A 24673-nucleotide genomic window follows, 5' to 3' on the forward strand; every position below is an offset into this window, starting at 1 on the left:
TATAGTTGTATTGCACTGTAAATTCCCAACTGGATCAGATGTGAAATACAATGCTTGTTTTAGCATATTTATGCTGGAAATCAGCAAATTAACCTAGGATGTGGATGACTTGAGAAGTACTACATTCAAGAAAATGTATACATTACAATCCCAGATATACTTTCCAGCATTTCAATTGATCATTTGGTTATAGTGCAGCCAATTTATTTAACATTTTGGTAAATACAAATGGTGGTGGTTGAAAAGCTATGTTTGTTGAGCATTAAAACAACTACCTCATTGGATTTATTCCTGGACAAAATCTGAGTTAAAACACTCAACGCTTGCCTAAATTCAACCTTAAAAGCACTTATATTACACTGGCATTTCCATTTCCCATGCCAACCTACCCTTGTGGCCTCTGAATAAGAATGCTAATTAGTACCAATATTGGGCTGTTGGCACAGTACTGGATTAAGACTGCCCATCTCACCACTCAGGACTCCGTCTGCACTGCATTCAAACTCAATTCTCAAATGAGAACAAACACTAATGGCAAAGTTTTTTTGCATAGACACCTTTCTTCACTAACCGTCTCAGACTACATAACCTAACATTCCAAAAGTAGTTACTCAATCGCAGCATCTGTAGGGCCTCCACAAATGCTGATCTGGATTCAGCCAACAGTTGAAGTGCAAGCCATATCTCTTTTCCCTCACCAACCAATCCTACTGGCTTGTCACCTCATTTCCAATAAATCCTAAATCTAATGAACCCACCAAGACTGATGACTAAAATGCCAGCCTTTACTGTCCAGTTCAGGACTAAGTCTGTGTCAGAGCAAATCTGGAAGCTGTACACCAATTTACTGAGAGGTTTTTCTTTCCACTATTTAAAATCTTGCTATTAAGATACATTTTCTAAATTGCAGTTCTCAGGCGTTGCCTTCTTTGAAGAGTATTTCCATTAAGCAAGGAGAATAATGTAATGCATATATCATGCAAATATTTGACACATTCAGTTCACACTGCAACTACATTTTGCATTTCGTCTCAAGGTCTAGAAAATATGCCTTCTCTAGGATCTGTATATTACCGTCAGTCTTTACTACATTGCTTTGAAAGGGGCATTGTTGGCCTTCTTGTAGTTTGGGGGATGACCACCTCTGCCAAAAACTGTTACATTGAACAGAGAAGAAAGGAACGAAGTAAAGACAATAGACAAGCCGCAGCAACTCAAGTCTACTACAGTTCAAATAGTGCTTGTTTTTGCCATTTAGGTCACCATCTAAAAAATGTCTGAAGTTCCATTAGGAATGCAGACCTTTGGGGAATGGGAAGCAGTTAACAGAACTGGATTGGAATATAATGTTGGGGACAAAACTTGGAAGAGAACTGGTATACTTTTAAATGCACAATGCTGAAATTGAAGTCAATTGATACCACTGGGCAAGAAACAATGAGTACATCTACAGGGGCAACAAAGAAGCTTATCTAAGGAATAAAATAGGAGAGGAAAAAAAAGTGGTCCTCAAATTTAGATCTTCAGATTCAGCGATAGAGAGAGAGAGGGATACAGGTGGGGTAAAGATTGTTGAAAAACTGGTTAGGTAGGCACAATGAAGAGATCAGGATTGTAGTGAAGATTAAAAAAAAGTTCTGTAAATACATCTGCAGTAAACAAAGTGTCAAGAAGCTAGTTTTGTAAAGGTACTGAGCAGGGTGTGGCATCAGGCATCTGAAAAATGGCAGATAGCTAGACCATTTTCTTTGCATCAAGAAACGAATGACTCTCCCAGAAAGGAAAGTTGATTTTGCAGGAAATAAAAAAAAGGACACGCTCAGGGCAATAGCAATTAATGATAAGGAAGTTATGGAAAGATTGATAACAGTGAAAGAGGATAAGGCCACAAGGCCAGATGGCGTGCACACAAAGGTACCAAAGGAAATGACCACTGAAATTAGTCACATTCTGGCAGGGATCTTTGGTGAATCATCAGAAACAGGAGTTGTACCAAAGGACTGGAAAAAGGGGAACATAATAAATCAGTATTGTGCAATGCCTAGAGCTATATGAAGTCATCAGAGCAATTAATCATGGCTTTATGGGGTGGGGCAAAAACAGAAAGATCATGCTCGAACAAACCTGTTTGAATTCCTTCAGAAGGTATTGAAGCTTGTGGATAAATGGCCACTTTTGCGTGTGTGGAGCCCCAGAACACAAGCACAAAGGGTCACTACATGTTGAGTTTCTGCTTGTCCACCACACTGAGGTGTTTGGGTCTGGTCACGCTGGCCAAGCAGACGCAGGACGTCCCATCCAGCTGGACCATATCCCACATGTCCCAGGTGGAGAAGTTCCTGAAGAGGAACCCTTTCGACCACAAGGCCATCAGACAGTGGTCGACACGGAACGTTCTGGGGTCCTGCCATGGAAAGGAGAGGGTAGATCTGATCAGGCAGTTCCCCGGCCAGATGGTCGAAGCTGTTTGGCAGAACGTCTCGTCTCTAGAACTTAACAGGCACCAGGGTGTAGATTGGATGGTGGTAAAGGCTCTCCCAGTGCGGTCTTACCTACACGCATAGCATCTCAGTGCCACTGTAAGCTACCTTCGAGGCATGCAGCAGGGACGAGACCATCGTCCACCTCCTGATGGGCTGCCCCTTCACGCAAAAGGTATAGAGAGAGATGAATTGGTATCTGTCCCAGTTCATCCACAACAGCTCGATAACACAGGGCGCTGTGCTCTACAGGCTGTTTCCTGGGACACACACAAATACAGATATCAACTGCTGCTGACCATCAACTCAGTGAAGGAGACACTTTGGTCCGCTCGAAACCTGCCTGTCTTCCAGATGAAAGAGCTGTCCACAACCAAGTGTTGCCAACTGGCACACTCCAAGGTCCAGAAGTATGTGCTGCAGGATGCACTCAAGCAAGGTGTGGCCTACGCAAAGGCTCTATGGGGAAAGGCCACCGAGTAAGGCCATCCCATTGTGTATTGTTCATCATATATTATAAGATATGTACTGTGTTTTGGATTGTAATTGTGATATCTACAATAAACTGTGTGTTTCCTTAAATTTTATGAAATAATGTGTATTTTGAAATTTAAAAAAGGGAACTTAAACGTTATTCACCTGGATGCCAACAAGACTGTAGATACAATGCTTTATAGGAGGGTTGATCCATAACACAAAAGCAGAGAACAGGTGGGCAGCAAATGACTGGTGGGATGGTTCAGTGCTGGAACTTTTACTGTTCACCTTCTATATCAAATGGGCAGACAAAATTTGCTGATATCAGGGTTTGGGGAGGGGGGAGGGGGGGAGGGGAAGAGAAAGGGAGGAGCTTCAATCAAGAGCAGGCTGATCAGATGCAGATAAATTGGCAAGTTAGGTTGACAAATAGCAAATATAATGTCACAAGTTCAACGTGATGAGACTAGGGAATAAGCACTGGAAATTTAAATTTAAGGGATTTAGTCTACAGGATATAGCACAGGAAAAGCACTTGGGGGAAATTGAACAGGTTGCTGAAACCACTTGAACAGTACTTAACAGCAGTATACAAGGCAAAATAGGATTTTGGGGTGTACAGCATAAATCACAGGATGTGATACTGACTCTATACAGAGCATTATTAATCTGTCTCCGTTTGGCATGTCCTATATAGTTCTATCATATTACAGGAAGGACATCATGGCACTGGAAAGGGTGCAAGCTGTTATCAGACTGATAACTGGCAGATATCTGAACTATAAGCAGAGACCACTATAAACAATTGCAGCTTCTGTGAAGAAGTGAAGACTGAAAGGGATCTTATTGAGATATTAAAAAGATCCTTAAGGGTATCATTAAGTTAAACCCTTAATAATCTGCTTACCATGATCTCCAGAATGAGAGATAGAGTGAAGATTGGAAGAGGGAAGGTGAACAGACAAATCAGATAACTATTTTACACTGAGGGTGGTGAATATTTGGAATGACTTCCCAGGGAAGTGATTGAGACCATTAACATTGATTTTTTTTTAAAGAAATCGAGTAAGGGATGCAAGTAGTGAATGGTGTATTCTGTTTTTCAAACTCTGGGGCCAGTTTTATAGACCAAAATGGTCTTTTCTGGTTGTGTACATTCTTATGTTCCTATAATATCAACATTTAGAGGAAGTATATCCTGCAGAAATGACATGATTGCAAGTATCATAAAAAAAAGGAAACACTTTGTACAGTAACTGGTATCTCAGTTGTGCATTGCCACATAATTTTATACCTAGTAATGGTGAACAACCTTCAACCAACCATTCCTTTCTAAGTTGACCCATCAGGGGGAGCTCTGGACAAAATGCCTACAACCTGTAACTGCTTAGCCAAGAGTTCAACAAAAGGCCTCTATAAAGGTGCAAGTACACTTGTGCTTATACCCTAGCCTAATCATTTGTAACGCTTAGGGATTATGGGGCAATTTAATTGGATACACATTTCAGTTTTAAATGTTGCACCAATGAACATTCCCCATTCAAATACCCCTTGTTGCAAAAGGATGTTTATAAATATGAAAGCCTAATGAAGCTACCAGTGAGTTATTTGTAGTGACTATTTTACATTATAACTAAACAAAAATCAAGTCAGTATTAAGTAAACTTGACAGCCACAGAAAATTCACGATTTTTGCAATCATTTACACAAGAATCTGGATCTCTAATTGCAAGATTGAACAAAGATACAGCTTAGTCTGCTTGCTGAGTATTCAATATCAGGCCCAGAACTTGATCAAAAAATGTCAAAGATCATAGAAGAAATGCTGTTAAATTTGTTTCTGTATTCAAAAGCAGAATTCTTTTCCTGACAACGCGAGATAAAGACACTTCTGCCCAAACAATCTATAAGCTGCATTTATATAGCACCTTTAACATAGAAAACACCTGAACATATTTAACAGGATAAGAGAGGAAGGAGAGGGAAGAGAGAAAAAATATGCACTGTAAATTCAAGCAGTCTGCAAGTTAGGCCTCCAAAGAGAATGTAATCAGCATCAATGCAATCACAAGTCCCAACTACAGGAAAATGACAACACTGGAGACAGATTAGGAGCAAGACGTTTTGAAGCTTTTATTTAAGTACTGTAAAGTGCAATGACTGCAAACTTACTGAATGAATGAGAGGGAGAGACAGCATTTATAGCTTGGCATCAATAATAGTAAACAGAAATTAATGTTGTTGAAAAAAGTGGATCTTTCTGCTGGAAATGGCAGAGTTAAAAATGTTAAGATTAGGACAGAGTCGATAGAATCAGACTGTTTCCAGTGATTAAAGAGTTTAGAACAAAGGGACATAGAATCTAAGAGATTTAGGACAGAGAACAGAAAAAACTTTTTTTACAACAGAGTTGAGGGGTTGTGGAATGCAGTTAGTGAAGTGTTAGTGATTGAAGCAGAGACCACACTATCATTTAAGAATACATTAGATAGGCAGCTGAAGATAAGAGCTATAAAGGATAGGAACAGAGCGTGGCAGATACATGGGATTACAACCACGACTCGTGTGAATGATAAACACCAACTTGGACTAGCTGGGCCAAACAGCCTGTTGCCATGTTGTAATTTATATAATTGCATGGAATACATGCTTGGCTGCAGAACAACATTTCTTCCAACTCTGCCCCATATCTTACCAGTGTGAATTTCTCCACCTCTCATCTGGTCAAATTTTACCAAAGCTATTAATCATGAATAATTTAATATAAACTGCAACAATGTCAATGTTACCTTCACTTTAGCCACTCATCACTGCACTCTGATCCATTTACTGTACAACAAGACATGTCATAATTATTTAAATAACATTTTGTGCTAAGGACAACGAACATCCTCGGGATTCTCTGCAGTTTGCGTTCTTAGCTTTGCTGTTGGAGATGTGAAGTGGATTCTACGTGGTTCTCCACATGAAAGTTTGGGTGGGGGGGGCGTTGACAAAGGAGAGGGGATAAACTACAGACATCTGATTTGCTGGCTAATAATCACCACTGGCAAAAGTATTAACCACAAAGAAATGCAGTGCCTTGAGGGAGAGGGGCTGGATTTGGGGGGGGGGGGAAGTCACCAAAAAAGGGCAATGAGCATGAAAAATGAACACAGTTCACAGTAAAAGCTGAAGTGCTTTTAACAGTTTTCAGAAGGTGAATACATCAAACATTTAGCATTGTTGCAAAGAACACTCTGGAACAAAGTTAAATATAAAATGCAATTTGAAAAACTCAGGATTTTTGGTTTATCTTATAATTCACAATGAATAATGATGTGCATAACCCCTTCAACATAATTCAATCTGAATGGAGATCTTTTACACATCACAGGATCACGACATCATTGCCCTGCATTTGAGCAAAACATTAACAGGTTAATTAAGTTAGTACACTTGCTGCACTTGAACCATTTTCATTTACTGGAGTCAAGATTATCTGAACTGTGTTCATTTTTCATGCTCATTGCTCTTGTTTGGGACTTACACCCCACCCCAATCCAACCCCTCTCCCTCAAGGCACTGCAAGTCTTTGTGGTTAATACTTTTGCCAGTGGTGATTATTAGCCAGCAAAAATTAAAATCAAAGTTCAATTGGGGGTTTCTTGTAAAGAGAAATGTGCAAGTCTTCAGCACAATTTTATTAAGGCTTTTTTAATGGAATATTTCTATTTAAAGTATAAGTGGGGCCATACAACAATACTTCGGTCAAATAATAGGTCTTCATTGTTCCACTGATTTCTTACATGACTTTCCACAATGTGCACCACCTGAGTTAATCCAGCAAATCCTGTTTCAGCTTCGAACTGGAAATAAAGAGAACTTAGCTCAATTCTGGATCAGTGGAAGATTTTTCAGTCAACATCGATTTGCGTGGTGTTCCTTCCTTAAGAGAAAGAATCTGAGCGCTTCACAAGGTGGAAACATTGTTAGGTGGGGCACACGACTGAAAACACAGTCAGAGGAGAGTTTCAAGGAGCCTTTCGAAGGCGGGGATGGAGTTAGTAGGACAGGTAGGTTTGGGATAAAATTCCACATGGATAGAGGAGTGATGATTCAAAGATCAACCTCTGATCATGGAGCAGGGAACAAGCAATAATGTAGCACCAGTAGCGTACAGGATGCATGTCGTGACGTATGGCTGCAGATCACTCATATAGGATGGAGTAAAGAAACAAAAAAGGGACTTAAGTCTAGGATGAGGATCTTGAAGTCGATACCCTCTGACGCAGGAAGCCAGTGAAACTTAACAAAGAACAGACATGATCAGTGCGCCAAAGGGTGATACAGGCTTTGAGTTCTGAAATAGTTGAAATTTATGAAAGGTGGGGTAGGGAGGCCGTATGGACTGGACTGGGCATCGAGGGCCTCGTTACTTGATCTTGTTTACATGGTGACTAGAGGTTTTGATTGTGTTAGTCTGGTAACACTCCAATCCATCAATTTATGAGTGTATAATATATAACTCAAATCTACGCACTTTCCCCAACTTGGTACTGCTAAGAACATAAGAAACAGGAAGAGTAGGCCGTAAGGCCCCTCTAGAATGCTCTGCCATTCAATAAGATCATGGCTGATCTTCTCCACTTTCCCACCCTATCCACATATCCCTTAATTTGAACAAAAACACAGGCTGCCAACTTGAGACCAATTCTTTATGCAAAGGATACTCAAAATAAGGAATGACTCAAATAGTATTTTCCTTTTAACTACCAGTCACTACAATGAACATACTAGGGTGAGCCAGAGATTAAGCTCTAATAAAGGGCATTACAGTTCTAAGAGGGCTCAAGGAAATCTCAAATTTATTTTACCATTTGCAACCACCTAGAAATATTTTAAAGTGTCTGAGCTGGTCATTTGTGAATTTTAAACATACTTCAGGATCTTATTGAACTCCTCTTAAAAGCAAGTAACGGTAGATGCACGGGGGAAAAAAAACATGAGCCACAAGGCAAACAATGATTAAGAGAGAAAACTTTTTTTTAAAATCAGCACAAAAAAGGAAAAGGAAATGAGAGGAAAAGATAATTTCATTGAATTGAACTTAAAATTTAGTTTAAAATTTAACATAGAACTTTAAAACTTAAAAAAAACTGCGTCAGTGGCAGTTAAGCAGCTGTAAGTGATTGTCTGAATAGAGGGTAATTACTGTCAGCTGGAATCCGATTGAGCAGTTGTAACTCAAAAGATGTATAAAGTAGAAGGTATCCGCTGAAGGATAGAGTGGATTGCAAACAGAGTGGGAGATCTCAGAGACCTGGAAGGGTAGGTTAATCAGGGCAAGTAGGAGTAGGCCATTCAGCCCCTCGGGCCTGCTCTGCCATTTGATAAGATCATGGCTGATCTGTGATCGAACTCCACATACCTGCCTTTGGCCCATATCCCTTAATACCTTTGGTTGCCAAAAAGCTATCTATCTCACATTTAAATTTAGCAATTGAGCTAGTATCAATTGCCGTTTGCGGAAGAGAGTTCCAAACTTCTACCACCCTGTGCGTGTAGAAATGTTTTCTAATCTCACTCCTGAAAGGTCTGGCTTTAATTTTTAGACTGTGCCCCCTACTCCTAAAATCCCCAACCAGCGGAAATAGTTTCTCTCTATCCACCCTATCCGTTCCCCTTAATATCTTATAAGCTTCGATCAGATCACCCCTTAACCTTCTAAACTCCAGAGAATACAACCCCAATTTGTGTAATCTCTCCTCGTAACTTAACCCTTGAAGTCCGGGTATCATTCTAGTAAACCTACGCTGCACTCCCTCCAAGGCCAATATGTCCTTCTGAAGGTGCGGTGCCCAGAACTGCTCACAGTACTCCAGGTGCGGTCTAACCAGGGTTTTGTATAGCTGCAGCATAACTTCTGCCCCCTTGTACTCGAGTCCTCTAGATAGAAAGGCCAGCATTCCATTAGCCTGATAGATCATTGAAGTGTCATGAACAGGTGCAGAAAATAATCAATGTACCTGAAGCCCCAAGTCCCTTTGGACATCCACTGTTTTTAACTTTTTAACCATTTAGAAAGTACCCTGTTCTATCCTTTTTTGATCCAAAGTGGATGACCTCACATTTGTCTACATTGAATTCCATTTGCCAAAGTTTTGCCCATTCACCTAATCTATCAATATCCCTTTGTAATTTTATGTTTTCGTCTACACTGCTTACAATGCCACCAATCTTTGTGTCATCGGCAAACTTAGATATGAGACTTTCTATGCCTTCATCCAAGTCGTTAATAAATATTGTGAATAATTGAGGCCCCAAGACAGATTCCCTGCGGGACTCCACAAGTCACATCCTGCCAATGTGAGTACCTTCCCATTATCCCGACTCTATCGCCTTTCACTCAGCCAACTTCCTAACCAAGTCCGTACTTTTCCCTCGATTCCACGGGCTTCTATCTTAGCTAACAGTCTCTTGTGTGGGACCTTATCAAATGCCTTCTGGAAGTCCATATAAATAACATCCATTGACATTCCCCTGTCCACTACTTTAGTCACCTCTTCAAAAAATTCAATCAGGTTTGTCAGGCACGACCTACCTTTCACAAATCCATGCTGGCTCTCCCTGATTAACTGGAAATTCTCGAGGTGTTCAGTCACCCTATCCTTAATTCTAGACTCCAGCATTTTCCCCACAAAAGATGTTAGGCTAACTGGTCTATAATTCCCTGGTTTCCCTCTCTCTCCTTTCTTAAAAAGCAGTGTGATATGTGCAATTTTCCAATCTAAAGGGACAGTTCCTGAATCTGGAGAACTTTGAAAGATTATATAGTTAGGGCATCCGCAACGTGCTCACCTACTTCCTTTAAAACCCTGGGATGGAAACCATCTGGTCCTGGGGATTGGTCACTCTTTAGTGCTATTATTTTCTTCATTACTGTTGCTTTACTTACGTTAATTTTATCGAGTCCCTGTCCCCGATTCAATATTAGTTTTCTTGGGATTGCCGGCATGCTATCCTCAAGTAAACATAAGTAAATTAATAAGTATCTAAAGAGTTTAGAAACAAAAGTTTAACATAATGGACAGGTTGCTGGAGACCCATTGTCTGCAATTCCTGTGTCATGTGGGAACTTCAGGATGCTTCGTGTCCAGGAGGGCCACATGTGCAGAAAATGCCTCCAATTGCTTGAGCTCAAGTTGAGGGGTAGCTAGAGTCACTGCAGAGCACAAGGGAGGTTGATGGTTTCCTGGATCGTGCGTTCCAGGAAGTGATCACCCTGCAGTCACAGAGTTCAGAATAGCAACTGGGTGGTCATCCAAAAGGGTAGGAAGAGGCAGGCAGTGCAGGAATCTTCTGGGTGTGTGCCACACTCAATCACCCGGTATTAGTGAGGGTGACAACACAGTGAAGGAGTGCAGTCCTGAGCATGGCACTGTGGGGCAAAGGCACAGTGAAGTGTAGAAATGCAATATTCATAGGGGATTTGACAGTCAGGGGGACAGAGAAGTGAAAAAGGAAATAAGACGGGCAAAGAGGGAAACAGAGTACTGGTGAATGGTTGTTTTTCGGACTGGAGGAAGGTATACAGTGGTGTTCCCAGGGGTTGGTACTAGGACAACTGCTTTTTTTTTTAAATATATATTAATGACTTGGACTTGGGTGTACAGGGCACAATTTCAAAATTTGTAGATGACACAAAACTTGGAAGTGTCAAAGACAGTGCAGAGGATAGTGATAGACTTCAAGGGGATGTAGACAGGCTGGTGGAATGGGCGGACACATGGCTGATGAAATTTAATGGAGGAGAAATGTGAAGTGATACATTTTGGCAGGAAGAACGAGGAGATGCAATATAAAGTAAATGGTACAATTCTAAAAAGGAGGTGCAGGAACTGAGACCCGGGGGTATATGTGCACAAATCTTTGAAGGTGGCAAGAAAGGTTGAGAAAGCTGTTTAAAAGCATATGGGATCCTGGGCTTTATAAATAGAGGCATAGAATACAAAAGCAAGGAAGTTATGTTGAACCTTTATACAACTGGTTCGGCCACAACTGCAGTATTGTGTCCTATTCTGGGCACCGCACTTTAGGAAGGATGTGAAGGCCTTAGAGGATGCAGAAAAGATTTACTAGAATGGTTCCAGGGAGGAGGAACTTCAGTTACGTGGATAGGTTGGAGAAGCTGGAGCTGTTCTCCTTGGAGCAGAGTAGGTTAAGAGGAGATATGACAGAAGTGTTCAAAATCATGATTGATTTAGATAAAGTGAGTAGAGAAACCGTTCCCATTGACAGAGGGGTTGAGAGCCAGAGGACACAGATTTAAGGTGATTGGCAAAAGAGCCAAAGACAACATCAGGAAAAACTTTTTTTTTTAACGCAGCGAGTAGTTATTATCTGGAATGCACTGCCTGAAAAGAGTGGTGGATGCAGATTCAATCGTGGCTTTCAAAAAGGAATTGGATAAATAGAGAAATTTTCAGGGCTACAGGGAAAGAGCAAGGGAATGGGAGTAACTGAATGTCCTCCTTCTGTGCTGTAATGATTCTAGATAAAGGAAGTATGGGTGAGTAAATAGAATGCTACAAGTAGCTTACGTTTTAAAAAAAATTGTACTGAACCATTTCTTCCAAATAACTTGACCGCACACACAATTCCTTGTGCTTTCTTTAACGTTTTTTCAATTCAGTGCTAGCTGTGGCTTAGTTGCACTAGCCATTGACTGCTCATTTATTCAGCAGGTTACAACAGCAACTTGCATTTAGAGCATCTTTTAACAGAAAAAAGTCCCAAGGCAAAAAGCACAATCAGACAAGACACAGTAGAAGAAGGAGATATTAGGAGAGGTGACTAAAAGCTTGGTCGAAGAGCTAGATTTTAAGAAGGGTCTTAAAAGGAGGAGGAAGAGGTTTAGGGAGGAAATTCCACAGCCACCAATGGGGGAGGGGGGGGGGGGGGAAGGGAGGGACTGAGGGATGTGCAAGAGGCCAGAATTGGAGGAACGCAGAGCTCCCAGAAGGTTATAGGGCTGGAGAAGGTTACAGGTGTGGGAGGGGAGGCCATGAACGGATTTGAATACAAAGATGGATAAAGGTTTCAGCAGCAGATGGACTGAGGCAGGGGCAGAAACAGTGATGCTACGATCAAGGGTTAATAGTTTTATATGTGCAATACAAATTTTAGAGACGAACTGCTAAACAGGTTTATTAAGGTTTGTGGAAATTACCAATAATATAATTATATACTCCATAAAACTGAACTCCCATTTAATGTTATCCAAGAGACTGGCTTTGGAAAGCATTATACAAAAAGCATTTTCCGACTTAACTACAGATGCACATGCAGGACCAGCTCTGGAAGGAGTCAGCAACTGTGAAATTGTGAAAGCTGTACAGGAAATGTACGCTGATTATTTTGGCTTGGTATTCCATCAGTTTTGCTGCACAGTCAATAGCACACTTCTGCTATCGGATGTGCTGCGTCAGCACATTTTTCCACAACCAAAGCAAAACTATTAAAAAGGGAACAAATTGACAGCACGCAAGTTATCCTCTGAAGGCCACAGTCATTTTGTTTTATTGCTCAAACCGATTCTCTTTCCAGAAAAAGATTTTTACTTCAATCTGGTTAAAAATAATGCACAAATCGGCATGCTCAATTCTGGCTTAAAGTCCACTGGTGCCTAAAAAAACTCGCAATATGATTCTGCTCAGTACAAACACTAAATTGCCCATAGAAACTTAAAAACCTGCCGGATACTACATTCATCACACTACTCAGATTCTCTACTCTGGCAACTCCACCCTAATATATAAAAGATTAGTATTGCCTAATTATATTGCCAGCTACCAAGCCTTCTTTTCTATTCAAGATTACAAGGTAATTACAGTTGAGGAAGGCTATCTATCCACAAGACTCTACATTGATGCAGCATCTCTGTTTCTTAATTGATTCCACTACTCTATCTGGAAAGCTGTTCCACATGTTGATTATTCAGTTTGGAAACTACCCCCCTAGCCATTGCTAACTCTTGATTTCTTCATTGCAGTTCATTCTGTTTGCTTTCAGTCCCCAGGGATTTTGTTTTTTTAACATAAATCATTGTGACCATCACTGCACTGTAAATATTTAATGAGGGGGCAGGGTGCAAGGAGAAGGGGTGGAAGATGATACTGCCAAAAAACACATGAAAACCATAAAATCAGCAAAACTCTGAACTGAAAAGAACAGCCCCACCCAAATGAAGAAAATTGATATTAAAGCTTGCACTGTTGGGAATAAAACTAGAAGATAAATTGGTAAACTTGTTACAGTACTTCTAAATTATATTTAAAAACTTGACATATCTAAAATGTAGTTCATCCAGATTTGAATTACATTGTATTTATGAAGCAGTTTACACATCTTAGAAGTACTGCAAGCATATCTATCCTAGAGGATCTCTAAACTGCCTGGAATTAAGAGATAAAGTACAAATGCTAAATGCTAAGAGCATAAAATTGAACTGGGAAGGCAATTTCCTTCTTTTAACTTTCATATCACATTAACATTCTTCATTGAAACACACAAATGCACACCCAAATCTAGATTAGTTAATACAGCAGCACTATATAACATACTGAATTATAGTGAAATGGCAGGCACAAACAAATTGAAACCTATTGAGCATGTGGAGAAAATTTTTTCAAGATAAATTCAAATTTAGATTGGAAGGAGTAACAATGTGGTCTTAACACCAACTTCTGGCCAAATTGCATTTATGCAGGGCACAGATTTTAAAAGCAAATTCCAAATCAGAAACAAGATGGTATGGAAGACGAACACTGCTTGAGTGGATTAGTACTAACTACAGATGTGGATGGGGTGGGAAGGGAAAGCAAAGCAAAAGGAGAAAGCAGAGCTACTTCACAATGAAACTATTATTCACCTCTCAAAATGTCTGGTTAGATCTATTCATGAAGTACCCAAAAACCATCTCAAGCGTCATGCGGACAAGAAGCTGCTGGAACATCTTGAGACATCCGATTCAGTAGGATAATTGCAGAATAAATACTTGCCAGACATATCATTTTCTAAGTAAGGATATTCTAATAAAATTATACTTGTGCTTTGTGGACCTCAAGGGAGCCAGAAATTACCAGAATTAGTCTCTGAGAAGGAAAGTACAAAAAGGGACAAAATAAAAGTGGAGACAAGTCAAATTAAATGCAAACATCTGAATTACAAGGAGAATACAAAAAGATAGGGGGATGTTGTCAGTAAAATTCAAGGCAACCAAAGATATTTTGTTACCCAGTCATACCAAAAATATTGATAGGCTATAACCAGCAACGTGCACTAAAAATCTGGGCCCCTGGAACCAAACTGTAGCATTGTCTGCATTTTTCCTTCAAAAACATTACTTGCAAATATCCTTCTTGCCCTGATGCAATGATGCACAGTTGAAGAAAGTGCTGAACTTTGGCAGAAAGATTTCTATTAAAATATCACTGATTTTGCTGGCTAAGGCAATTGGAACAATGACAAATACATTGAAGAAAAACCTCATGACTCTTGAGGTGAACAGAATTGCATAACCAAAAAAAAAATCCCTCTTCCTTCAGAAGATAAACAGATCACACAGGTATGACTAAATATCCTAGACAGCTGTTGCACACCGCCACATCTGCGATCAGAATTTTCATTCACCAAACCAGAAGAGGAACTGACCATCTGTTCACACAAGTAGCACCACTAGAGGGAGCTCAATTTATATAATGTAGCTGACAACCTTTACTGGCAAATGCCAGCTGGTAGAGCATCCCTTGATGCAGTAAATGCAAATATTCTGTTACCATTCATTAGATAATTGACTAAGCTATACCTGAAGACAAGAATTTATTCACCTACACTGGAGCACATTAGTTCTGTAAGGCAGACAGTGTTCAATTTAGTTAATGATTTATACAACTTAAATTTAATGTTACCCATTCAGCACAATCCTGGTGAATTGTGCTTCATGTATAAACATATGGGCCAAAGGTTTTCCATTTCCCAAGTAATTGCACATGAATTTAATGTGCAATTTAGAATTCAGTACAACTCCAAGTACAACCACAAATTACTCCATTGAGCTCCATTGGCAATGCATATGTGTGGACAGAACGGAGATTCAATGTGATGTTCCCACATTACAACAGCATGCCAATATTTACATGCTAACAGTGGGCACTTAGGGGAGGTACAGGAGCACAAGGAGTCCACAACTTGTGGTGTGGCGGTAGAAGAGGAAGCCAACAGGTAAGGAAGAGAAATAATAGCATTTTTAATAATTAACAAAAAGATTGGGAAAACATTGGTGAATTCATTAGTAGTTTTTCCTTCAATTATAATTTTAGTTTGAGCTTAATTGTTTGGAAAGCAATGTTTATGGGGCAGACAACTACAGTGATCTCAATCAAGTTGTCAGACAGATCAAATGTCTCAAGGGGCACATACAAATACATATAACTATTAAGTACCATAAAATTTGGTACTGCAGTATATTTTACTATCAGACATTGATGAACTGAGAAATGTTTAAACTTGAATGGCTGCAGACAGATGGGGCAGTTGGATTGGGATGCATGTTTGGTGCACGTTTGTTATAATGATTAAATGTCAGACAATGTATTCAATGTATTAATGTCAATGTTTGTCAGGCAAATTGACCTCCAGGTTTACCCATAACTGCAAAGTTGATCTCAGTATTAGAATGGTCAGTGAACAAATCATTGTTTATGCTTAAGGGTTTTACAACTGCCCAGCTTTTAAAAAAAAAATCACAAGCGAACAATATCAAATAGTGAACTACTCATCTGAACTGGGAAAACAAATGTAGGCCCAAAGATCAATCCAAATGGCAAACACAAACAGTTGCATATTAAATGTGGAAGTGAAATGGATTTGCAATTGAACTGCACAATACTTGGTTCAATATTGCACATCAATGTCCAAAGGCACTAAAGATTATCATCTAATTCTATTTGAATTACAACATTATAAGGCCTGCAAAGTTTACCTCTGACCTAGTGGACTGGAGTCCAACCCATTTACAAATTGCACATGTAAAATCTCAAAAACAGCCAAGCACTAAAGGGGGAAAAGAAATACTGAACTTGGACTTCATGGTAACACTTGAATGCGACTACTTGATTGAGAGCAGAGTCTGAATTTCAATCTCGAACATTTTATACACTTCCCCATGAGCCAAGTTTAAGCAGTAGATGCCATTGCCATCAGATCCTTTCCTTGACCACTCAAGCACACTTCCTGGCAGTTAAACTGAGAACAGGAAGGGAGGCATCTGTGGAGACATCTACAACTGAACAGTTTGCTCAAAGAACAGCACAGATTATAACAGCAGTGCGAAGCAGAAAATAAACTGTGGCAAAGGTTTGCTGCAAGATTTTCTAAATCTAAAACATTCTGAAAAACAGGTACTACAATTAACCATGGACTCAGACATTGTAATGTTATTTTTGTATCTGCACACCCTTCCTTTGGTGAACAGTGTGAATTAGTGGAAGGAGTCACAGGCTGATTAGCAGTCTGACCAGCCATAATGTGAATGCTCCTTACATGGCCGTAACCATTGTTTCACCAGTCAATATACGGTGAAATGGTTTTATGGACTTCCACAACTCAAAATGGAGGGTCACCCACACCCACCCTACACTAGTATGCTGCTGGATGTTAACCCAGATATCAGAGCTGGAGCTCTGGTTTCCACCCACCATGACTGACTGCAGCAGGATCAGAAGGTCTGCACCTTCTGACTCAAAGGCAGCATTATAAGCACTAAACCAAAGACTCACTCTGAGACATGGTAATATGTAACAGGGAAATTAACTTTAAACAGGAGGTAGCATAACCCAAAGGAAACTGCACAGCAATTACATAATTATTGCTCAGTTGTCACATGTGTATGTTTGTTCAATATAATCAACATTCCATACATCACTTCACATGTTTAAAATGTTTTTGGAGCAAGTATTTTTTTTAAATTGACGGTCTCCCTCAAAAGCAAAGTTTATCTAGTAAGCCGCTGAGTCATAGATTAGAAAAGTCTGAGGTTCAATCCTTCGTCTCTGCAGGTTCAGTACCTTCTCCTTTGAGCACCTCTTCCATCCCCTCACACCCCACTTACAACAGTTCCAGTTGTGCATTGTTCTACTTTCCTCTCACTCAGCCCCACGTCAAATACTTCACCAAGATGACCCATCCCCCCCCATCTCTCCGCCTCCGTAACTAACTGTCCTGTGACGCCAACTCTCCACCTCAATTCTTGTTGGTCCCACTCTTCAGACTTCACCTCCCTCCCGTATGTGCTAAATTTCAGCTTTCATTAAGCTCCTCCTCCCATAGCGACAGCCACCCTCTTGACAGAGTCATCTCTCGTGGCCTCACTGCACCCAGTCTCCATCACTGAATTTGCGCACTTCCTCATCTCCCTTATCACCCACATTCCTTTACTTTCCTCCGAACCAACTATTCTCATCACCCAGCCATTTAAAAAGATACTCACCCCCAACTCACTCAAAGTAGCACACCTTTAACATTCCACCCGTCACAGGACTTCAGCCACTCCATCACCTCAGTATTCAACTTCCTTGTTCCCACCAAATCAATCATTGTCTCCCACCCCGACTGATCCCCAAGTACAGCCTCCAAATCGTGACTCCGAGTATATCGCCCCAAACTTATTCCTGATAGAGTCCCCATATTCACTCCCTCAACTCAAGAGTAACCAGTGTAGTAAGTAGCCTATCCAATCACCATTGTAAACAATTTTACAACACCAAGTTATAGTCCAACAATTTTATTTGAAAATCACAAGCTTTCGGAGGTTTCCTCCTTCTCAGATAAATGTGGAAATGAAATCCTCGAACCTTTCGCATTTCTAAATCACAGAACAATACCTGGTGATTACAGATAGTCTTTCCAACTGCCAAGGCAATCAAAGTGTTCAGACAGAAAGGTGTTACCTACAGGGCCACCGAATATACGAACAACCAAAAAAAAGGCAGAAACATCCGGAAGGAAGAGAAAGACAGCAAATGACCAGTTATATTAAAAACAGATAACTTTTGTTTGCTGGGGGGTTACATGTAGCGTGACGTGAACCCAAGATCCCGGTTGAGGCCGTCCTCATGGTCCAATCACCAGATGTGACTTGACCATATCAACAACCACTATGCATCACTCTTCAGCCAAAACCACCAGGATCACCCTTTAAAGCAAAGGAAACCCACCAAGATCCTTTTCTTCATAATCAACTGCCTCCTTAAACCCTTCTCTCCCACCCACACCTCAACTAAAATTGAAAAATTCCCCGATTCCTTACTCTCAAAATAGAGATCATTTATGCAGCTGCCTCCACCACCTCCTCCCCTTCCTTTTGCTCCCCAGCCTCCCAGCCAAGATACCAGACTCTTTGCAGTTGTTCACCTACCCGTCCCCTCCAACCTACTCTGTCCAAGTTCACCAAATTTGGATAGAAACAAAAATACAATAAAAATCTCCCTCAACAGTTGAGTCTTCAGACAATATGGTCACAAATGGTTAAACCCACTCATTAACAAATACCACAATAGAACAGATTACTTTATAAAAAGATCTCATACTAAACTACTTTTGGATGTGGATTTAAAAAAGTGCTATGGACCGTTAAAGACAATAAGTGGGTGCGGTAGCATATTCGTTCTTGGCATGCTGTATCATAAATGCAATATGGAGTCAAGTCTCAATTGTCTGCGGCAAAACTGTGACCTTTGAAAGCCCAGCTTATTTATATTAAGTACTTTATAAGGAAAGAACTTGCTTTTATAGAGCACCTTTCATGTCTTCAGGACGTCCCAAACCACTTCACAGCCAATTAAGTACTTTTGAAGTTGTTTTTAAAATTCGTTCATGGGATATGGGCGTCGCTGGCGAGGCTGGCATTTGTTGCCCATCCCTAATTGCCCTTAAGGTGGTGGTGAGCCACCTTCTTGAACCGCTGCAGTCCGTGTGGTGAAGGTTCTCCCACAGTGCTGTTAGGAAAGGAGTTCCAGGATTTTGACCCAGCAACGATGAAGGAACGGCAATATATTTCTAAGTTGCGATGGTGTGTGACTTGGAGGGGAACGTGCAGGTGGTGTTGTTTCCACGTGCCTGCTGCTCTTGTCCTTCTAGGTGGTCGAGGTTGCGGGTTCCGGAGGTGCTGTCGAAGACGACTTGGCGAGTTGCTGCAGTGCATCCTGTGCATGGTACACACTGCAGCCACTGTGCGCCGGTGGTGAAGGGAGTGAATGTTTAGGGTGGTGGATGGGGTGCCAATCAAGTGGGCTGCTTTGTCCTGGATGGTGTTGAGCTTCTTGAGTGTTGTTGGAGCTGCACTCATCCAAGCAAGTGGAGAGTATTCCATCACACTCCTGACTTGTGCCTTGTAGATGGTGGAAAGGCTTTGGGGAGTCAGGAGGTGAGTCACTCGCCGCAGAATACCCAGCCTCTGACCTGCTCTTGTAGCCACAGTAATAATATGGCTGGTCCAGTTAAGTTTCTGGTCAATGGTGACCCCCAGGATGTGGACGGTGGGGGATTCGGCAATGGTAATGCCGTTGAATGTCAAGGGGAGGTGGTTAGATTCTCTTGTTGGAGATCGTCATTGCTTGGCACTTGTCTGGCACGAATGTTACTTGCCACTTATCAGGCCAAGCCTGGATGTCCAGGTCTTGCTGCATGTGGGCTCAGACTGCTTCATTATTTGAGGGGTTGCGAATGGAACTGAACACTGTGCAATCAGCAGCGAACATCCCCATTTCTGACCTTATGATGGACAGAAAGTCATTGATGAAGCAGCTGAAGATGGTTGGGCCTAGGACACTGCCCTGAGGAACTCCTGCAGCAATGTCCTGGGGCTGAGATGATTGGCCTCCAACAACCACTACCATCTTCCTTTGTGCGAGGTATGACTCCAGCCACTGGAGAGTTTTCCCCCTAATTACCATTGAATTCAATTTTACTAGGGCTCCTTGGTGCCATACTCGGTCAAATGCTGCCTTGATGTCAAGGGCAGTCACACTCACCTCACCTCTGGAATTCAGCTTTTTTGTCCATGTTTGGACCAAGGCTGTAATGAGGTCTGGAGCCGAGTGGTCCTGGCGGAACCCAAATTGAGCATCAGTGAGCAGGTTCTTGGTGAGTAAGTGCCACTTGATAGCTCTGTCGACGACACCTTCCATCACTTTTCTGATGATTGAGAGTAGACTCAATCGGATTGGATTTGTTCTGCTTTTTGTGGACAGGACATACCTGGGCAATTTTCCACATTGTCGGGTAGATGCCAGTGTTGTAGCTATACTGGAACAGCTTGGCTAGAGGCGCAGCTAGTTCTGGAGCATAAGTCTTCAGTACTATAGCCGGGATGTTGTTGGGGCCCATAGCCTTGGCTGTATCCAGTGCACTCAGCCGTTTCTTGATATCACGTGGAGTGAATCGAATTGGCTGAAGGCTGGCTGCTGTGATGGTGGGGATATCAGGAGGAGGCAGAGATGGATTATCCACTCGGCACTTCTGGCTGAAGATGGTTACAAACGCTTCAGCCTTGTCTTGCCTTTTGCACTCACGTGCTGAACTCCGCCATCATTGAGGATGGGGATGTTTACAGAGCCTCCTCCTCCAGTTAGTTGTTGAACTGTCCACCACCATTCACGACTGGATGTGGCAGGACTGCAGAGCTTTGATCTGATCCGATCCATTGGTTGTGGAATCACTTAGCTCTGTCTATAGCATGTTGCTTCTGCTGTTTAGCATGCATGTAGTCCTGAGTTGTAGCTTCACCAGGTTGGCACCTCATTTTTAGGTAGGCCTGGTGCTGCTCCTGGCATGCTCTTCTACACTCCTCATTGAACCAGGGTTGATCCCCTAACTTGTTGGTAATGGTAGAGAGGAATATGCCGGGCCATGAGGTTACAGATTGTGCTGGAATACAATTCTGCTGTTGCTGATGGCCCACAGCGCCTCATGGATGCCCAGTTTTGAGCTGCTCAATCTGTTCTGAATCTATCCCATTTAGCACGGTGGTATTGCCACACAACACGTTGGATGGTGTCCTCAGTGCGAAGACGGGACTTCGTCTCCACGAGGACTGTGCGGTGGGCACTCCTACCAATACTGTCATAGACTGATGTATTTGCGACAGGTAGACTGGTGAGGACTAGGTCAAGTAAGTTTTTCCCTCGTGTTGGTTCGCTCACCACCTGCCACAGGCCCAGTCTGGCAGCTATGTCCTTCAGGACTCGGCCAGCTTGGTCAGTAGCGGTGCTACCGAGCCACTCTTGGTGATGGACATTGAAGACCCCACCCAGAGTACATTCTGTGCCCTTGCTACCCTCAGTGCTTCCTCCAAGTGGTGTTCAACATGGAGGAGGACTGATTCATCAGCTGAGGGAGGGCGGTAGGTGGTAATCAGCAGGAGGTTGCCTTGCCCATGTTTGACCTGATGCCATGAGATTTCATGGGGTCCAGAGTCAATGTTGAGGACTCCCAGGGCCACTCCCTCCTGACTTTATATCACTGTACCGCCACCTCTGGTCGGTCTGTCCTGCCGGTGACAGGAGATACCCAGGGATGGTGATGGAAGAGTCTGGGACGTTGGCTGAAAGCTATCATTCTGTTAGTATGGCTATGTCAGACTATTGCTTGACTCGTCTGTGGGACAGCTCTCCCAATTTTGGAACAAGTCCCCAGATGTTAGTGAGGAGGACTTTGCAGGATCGACTCTGCTTGGTTTGCCTTTGTAGTGTCCGGTGCCTCGTGGTCCGATGCCGGGTGGTCCGTCCGGTTTTATTCTTATGATTTCTTTTAGCGAGATTGTACAACTGAGTGGCTTGCTTGGCCATTTCAGAGGGCAATTAAGAATCAACCACATTGCTGTGGGTCTGGAGTCACATATAGGCCAGACCGGGTAAGGATGGCAGGTTTCCTTCCCTAAAAGGACATTAGTGAACCAGATGGGTTTTTCCGACAATCCGGTAGTTTCATGGCCACCATTATTGATACTAGTATTTTAATTCCAGATTTTGTTTAATTACTGTTGTAATGTAGGTGCAACTAATTTGCACACAGCATTGTCCCACAAACAGCAATGGGGGACATGACCAGATAATCTTTTTTTGAAAAAAGTGATGTTGTGTGAGGGATAAATATTGGCCAGGACAAGAGAACACCTCTGCTCCTCTTCAAATAGTAGTATGGAATCTTATGTCCACCTGAGGTCTCGGTTCAACGTCTCATGCAAAAGACAGCACCTCTGACAGCACAGAACTCCCTCAGTATTGCACTGGAGTGTCAGCCTGGATTACGTGCTCAAGTCTCTGGAGTGGGACTTGAACCAATGACCTTCTGACTCAGTGGAAAGGAGCTACCACTGAGGCAAAGGTCGACAGCTAAAAAATAACTACTGGCAATTGTACCGATGGCTGTGGACAAATGCACCATCCTGTGTGGACCTGAGCCACACCTGGCACACAGAGGGCCCAGAATTGGTTGTTAGCCTGTACTGAGTTGCCTCAGAGCACATGGGAGAAAAATCCATTAAGGATAAACTGCATATAAACCAACTCATTCATACCTCCTTTTACCACTGAACCACTTGTGGTGGAAAAGGTTCTGCAATATGACCAGCAATAACCTCAGATCGAAGTAGGCACAAGAAATTGCTTAAAAGTTGCCAATGCCACTTAAAAACCACCACATGCATGATCTTAGGTACACACAGTTGATAAAAAATTGCATTAATGAATTTGCCATTCTAAAACGCAGATCTTTCTTATAATGTTTGGTGGAGGGAAGAGGGAGAAGAAAAGGTCCTAAAGGCCAGTCGAGTTAAAATCAGGATGAGGGGTCAGCCTGCCCATGGTCAGAATGAAATGGTGGATCACAAATCAAGTGGCGAGAGCAACAGACATTTACGTTTCCAGCCTCTTGCCTTTGCCCCTTGGAGTAGGGATCGGAACTATCTCATGGGTGTCATTCCCTGCTTCTGGAGGTAAGGGCACTACCTCATTTATATTATGGCATTGGCTGCAATGAAATGTAAATAGTATATAAAACATTGTAATTCAAAAATACAAACATGACCTTTGTGTTTTCCCATTCCAACTCCATAGCATCAGGTGGCAGAAAATAACAGAATATCCCAAGTGGATGTACCACCAATTTCCCAATCTCCCCCAAGTATAGTTTGCACTTGGTTTTCTATAATTAATGTACAGAAATAGATCTCCAATGTAACGAACGTCAGCGTTACGTCTCACACAGCATACTTTTAAAAAACAATTAACAAAACAAAAAAGTGTCACCACCACTGAAGAGATAAATAAGCTGACAAACTGGGCAAAAATATTTAGTTGATCATAACTCCATAAAAGTTTAGTGATTTTATCCAGTCAGTAGCTGAGCCATACTGATAAGAAAGGTCTCCAGTCTGGGCAGTAATAATAGGTCTTCCCTGCCATCAGCCATAGCAAATCCATTAAGCAGTACAAGACCAAACCTTTGGGAGCCCAATAGTACAAGACCAATATAAAAGCAGCTTCTGTCACTCACCTCACTTGGATCATAAGCCAGTTATGGATGAGCAAGGCCATTTGGTCCAACTTAGTTCATCCGCCCAGAAAGATCCTGAAGTCCCCGTTTTAGAGTCCAATGGTTTTGTTAAAGATTCCAGAGTTTTTGTTTCCACTACTCTTGCTCGAAGGCTATGCCATACGTTGGCCATTCTAAAGATGCATTTCTTGGCATCAATTCTCAATTTACCTCTACTAATTTCAATCTATGACTCCTTGCCCTACTTTTGCTATTTAACTTCAATGTTCTGGATGTACCGTTTCCATTTCTTTAACCATCTTGTATACTTATAAGATCACCTCTCAGATGCCTCCTTTCCAGGCTGAAAATCCCAAGTCTCTCCAGTCTTACCTCATAATTCAAACCTTTGACACTAGCAATCAACCTCATGACTTTTCAATATATTGCCTCCAATGCTTGAACATCACCCCTCTGTCTCAACAACCAGAGTTGAACAGTGGTCTGTGTGTGGTCTGACCAAAGTACTACACAATTTGGTCATGCCTCCTTCTGGCTTATCGTCTACTGTTTTGGCTATGTAATTGAACATTCTACTGGCTTTGTTGATTACTGCTCTGCATTGGATATCTTGAATACAGTTTACTGAGATTCCTAGGTTCCTTTCAGCTTAATCCCAAGCTATTTCAAAACTATTCTCCTCCAACACCTCTTCCACTGTCCAGTTCACTGGGACTGCTCTCACTTGGCTCCACAATTACCCAGTCAGAGCCAGAGCACCTCCAGCACTGGCTTCTCTTCCTGCCCTCCACACCTTTACCTCTGGAGTCCCCCAAGGATCTATCCTTGTCCCCTACACCCCCCCCACAACATGCCGCCTCTCTTGGCAACATCATCCACAGGCATGAGGTCAGGTTCGACATGTACACTGACAACACCCAGTTCTACTTTTCCACCACCTCCCTGGACCCTTCCATTGTCTCCGTGTTGTCAGATTGGTTGTCCAAAAAGTCGGAATTTCCTCCAGTTAAACATTGGGAAGACTGAAGCCAGTGTTTTTGGCTCCTGCCACAAACTCCATACCCTTTCCATTAATTTCATAGCCCTCCCCAGTCACTTGTCTCAAGTTGAACCAGTCAGTT

At 41.9% G+C, this 24673-nt stretch overlaps 1 protein-coding gene across 2 annotated transcripts in view; it reads right to left on the reverse strand.

The window, feature by feature from the left end:
• The window catches only part of itsn1 (intersectin 1 (SH3 domain protein)), a 186724-nt gene that overhangs the window by 133732 nt on the left and 28319 nt on the right, over positions 1 to 24673 (reverse strand). The gene's annotated exons all lie outside the window — the stretch shown is intronic.

Source organism: Heptranchias perlo, chromosome 11 (genome assembly GCF_035084215.1).
Source record: "Heptranchias perlo isolate sHepPer1 chromosome 11, sHepPer1.hap1, whole genome shotgun sequence".
Classification (NCBI taxonomy): Eukaryota; Metazoa; Chordata; class Chondrichthyes; order Hexanchiformes; family Hexanchidae; genus Heptranchias; species Heptranchias perlo.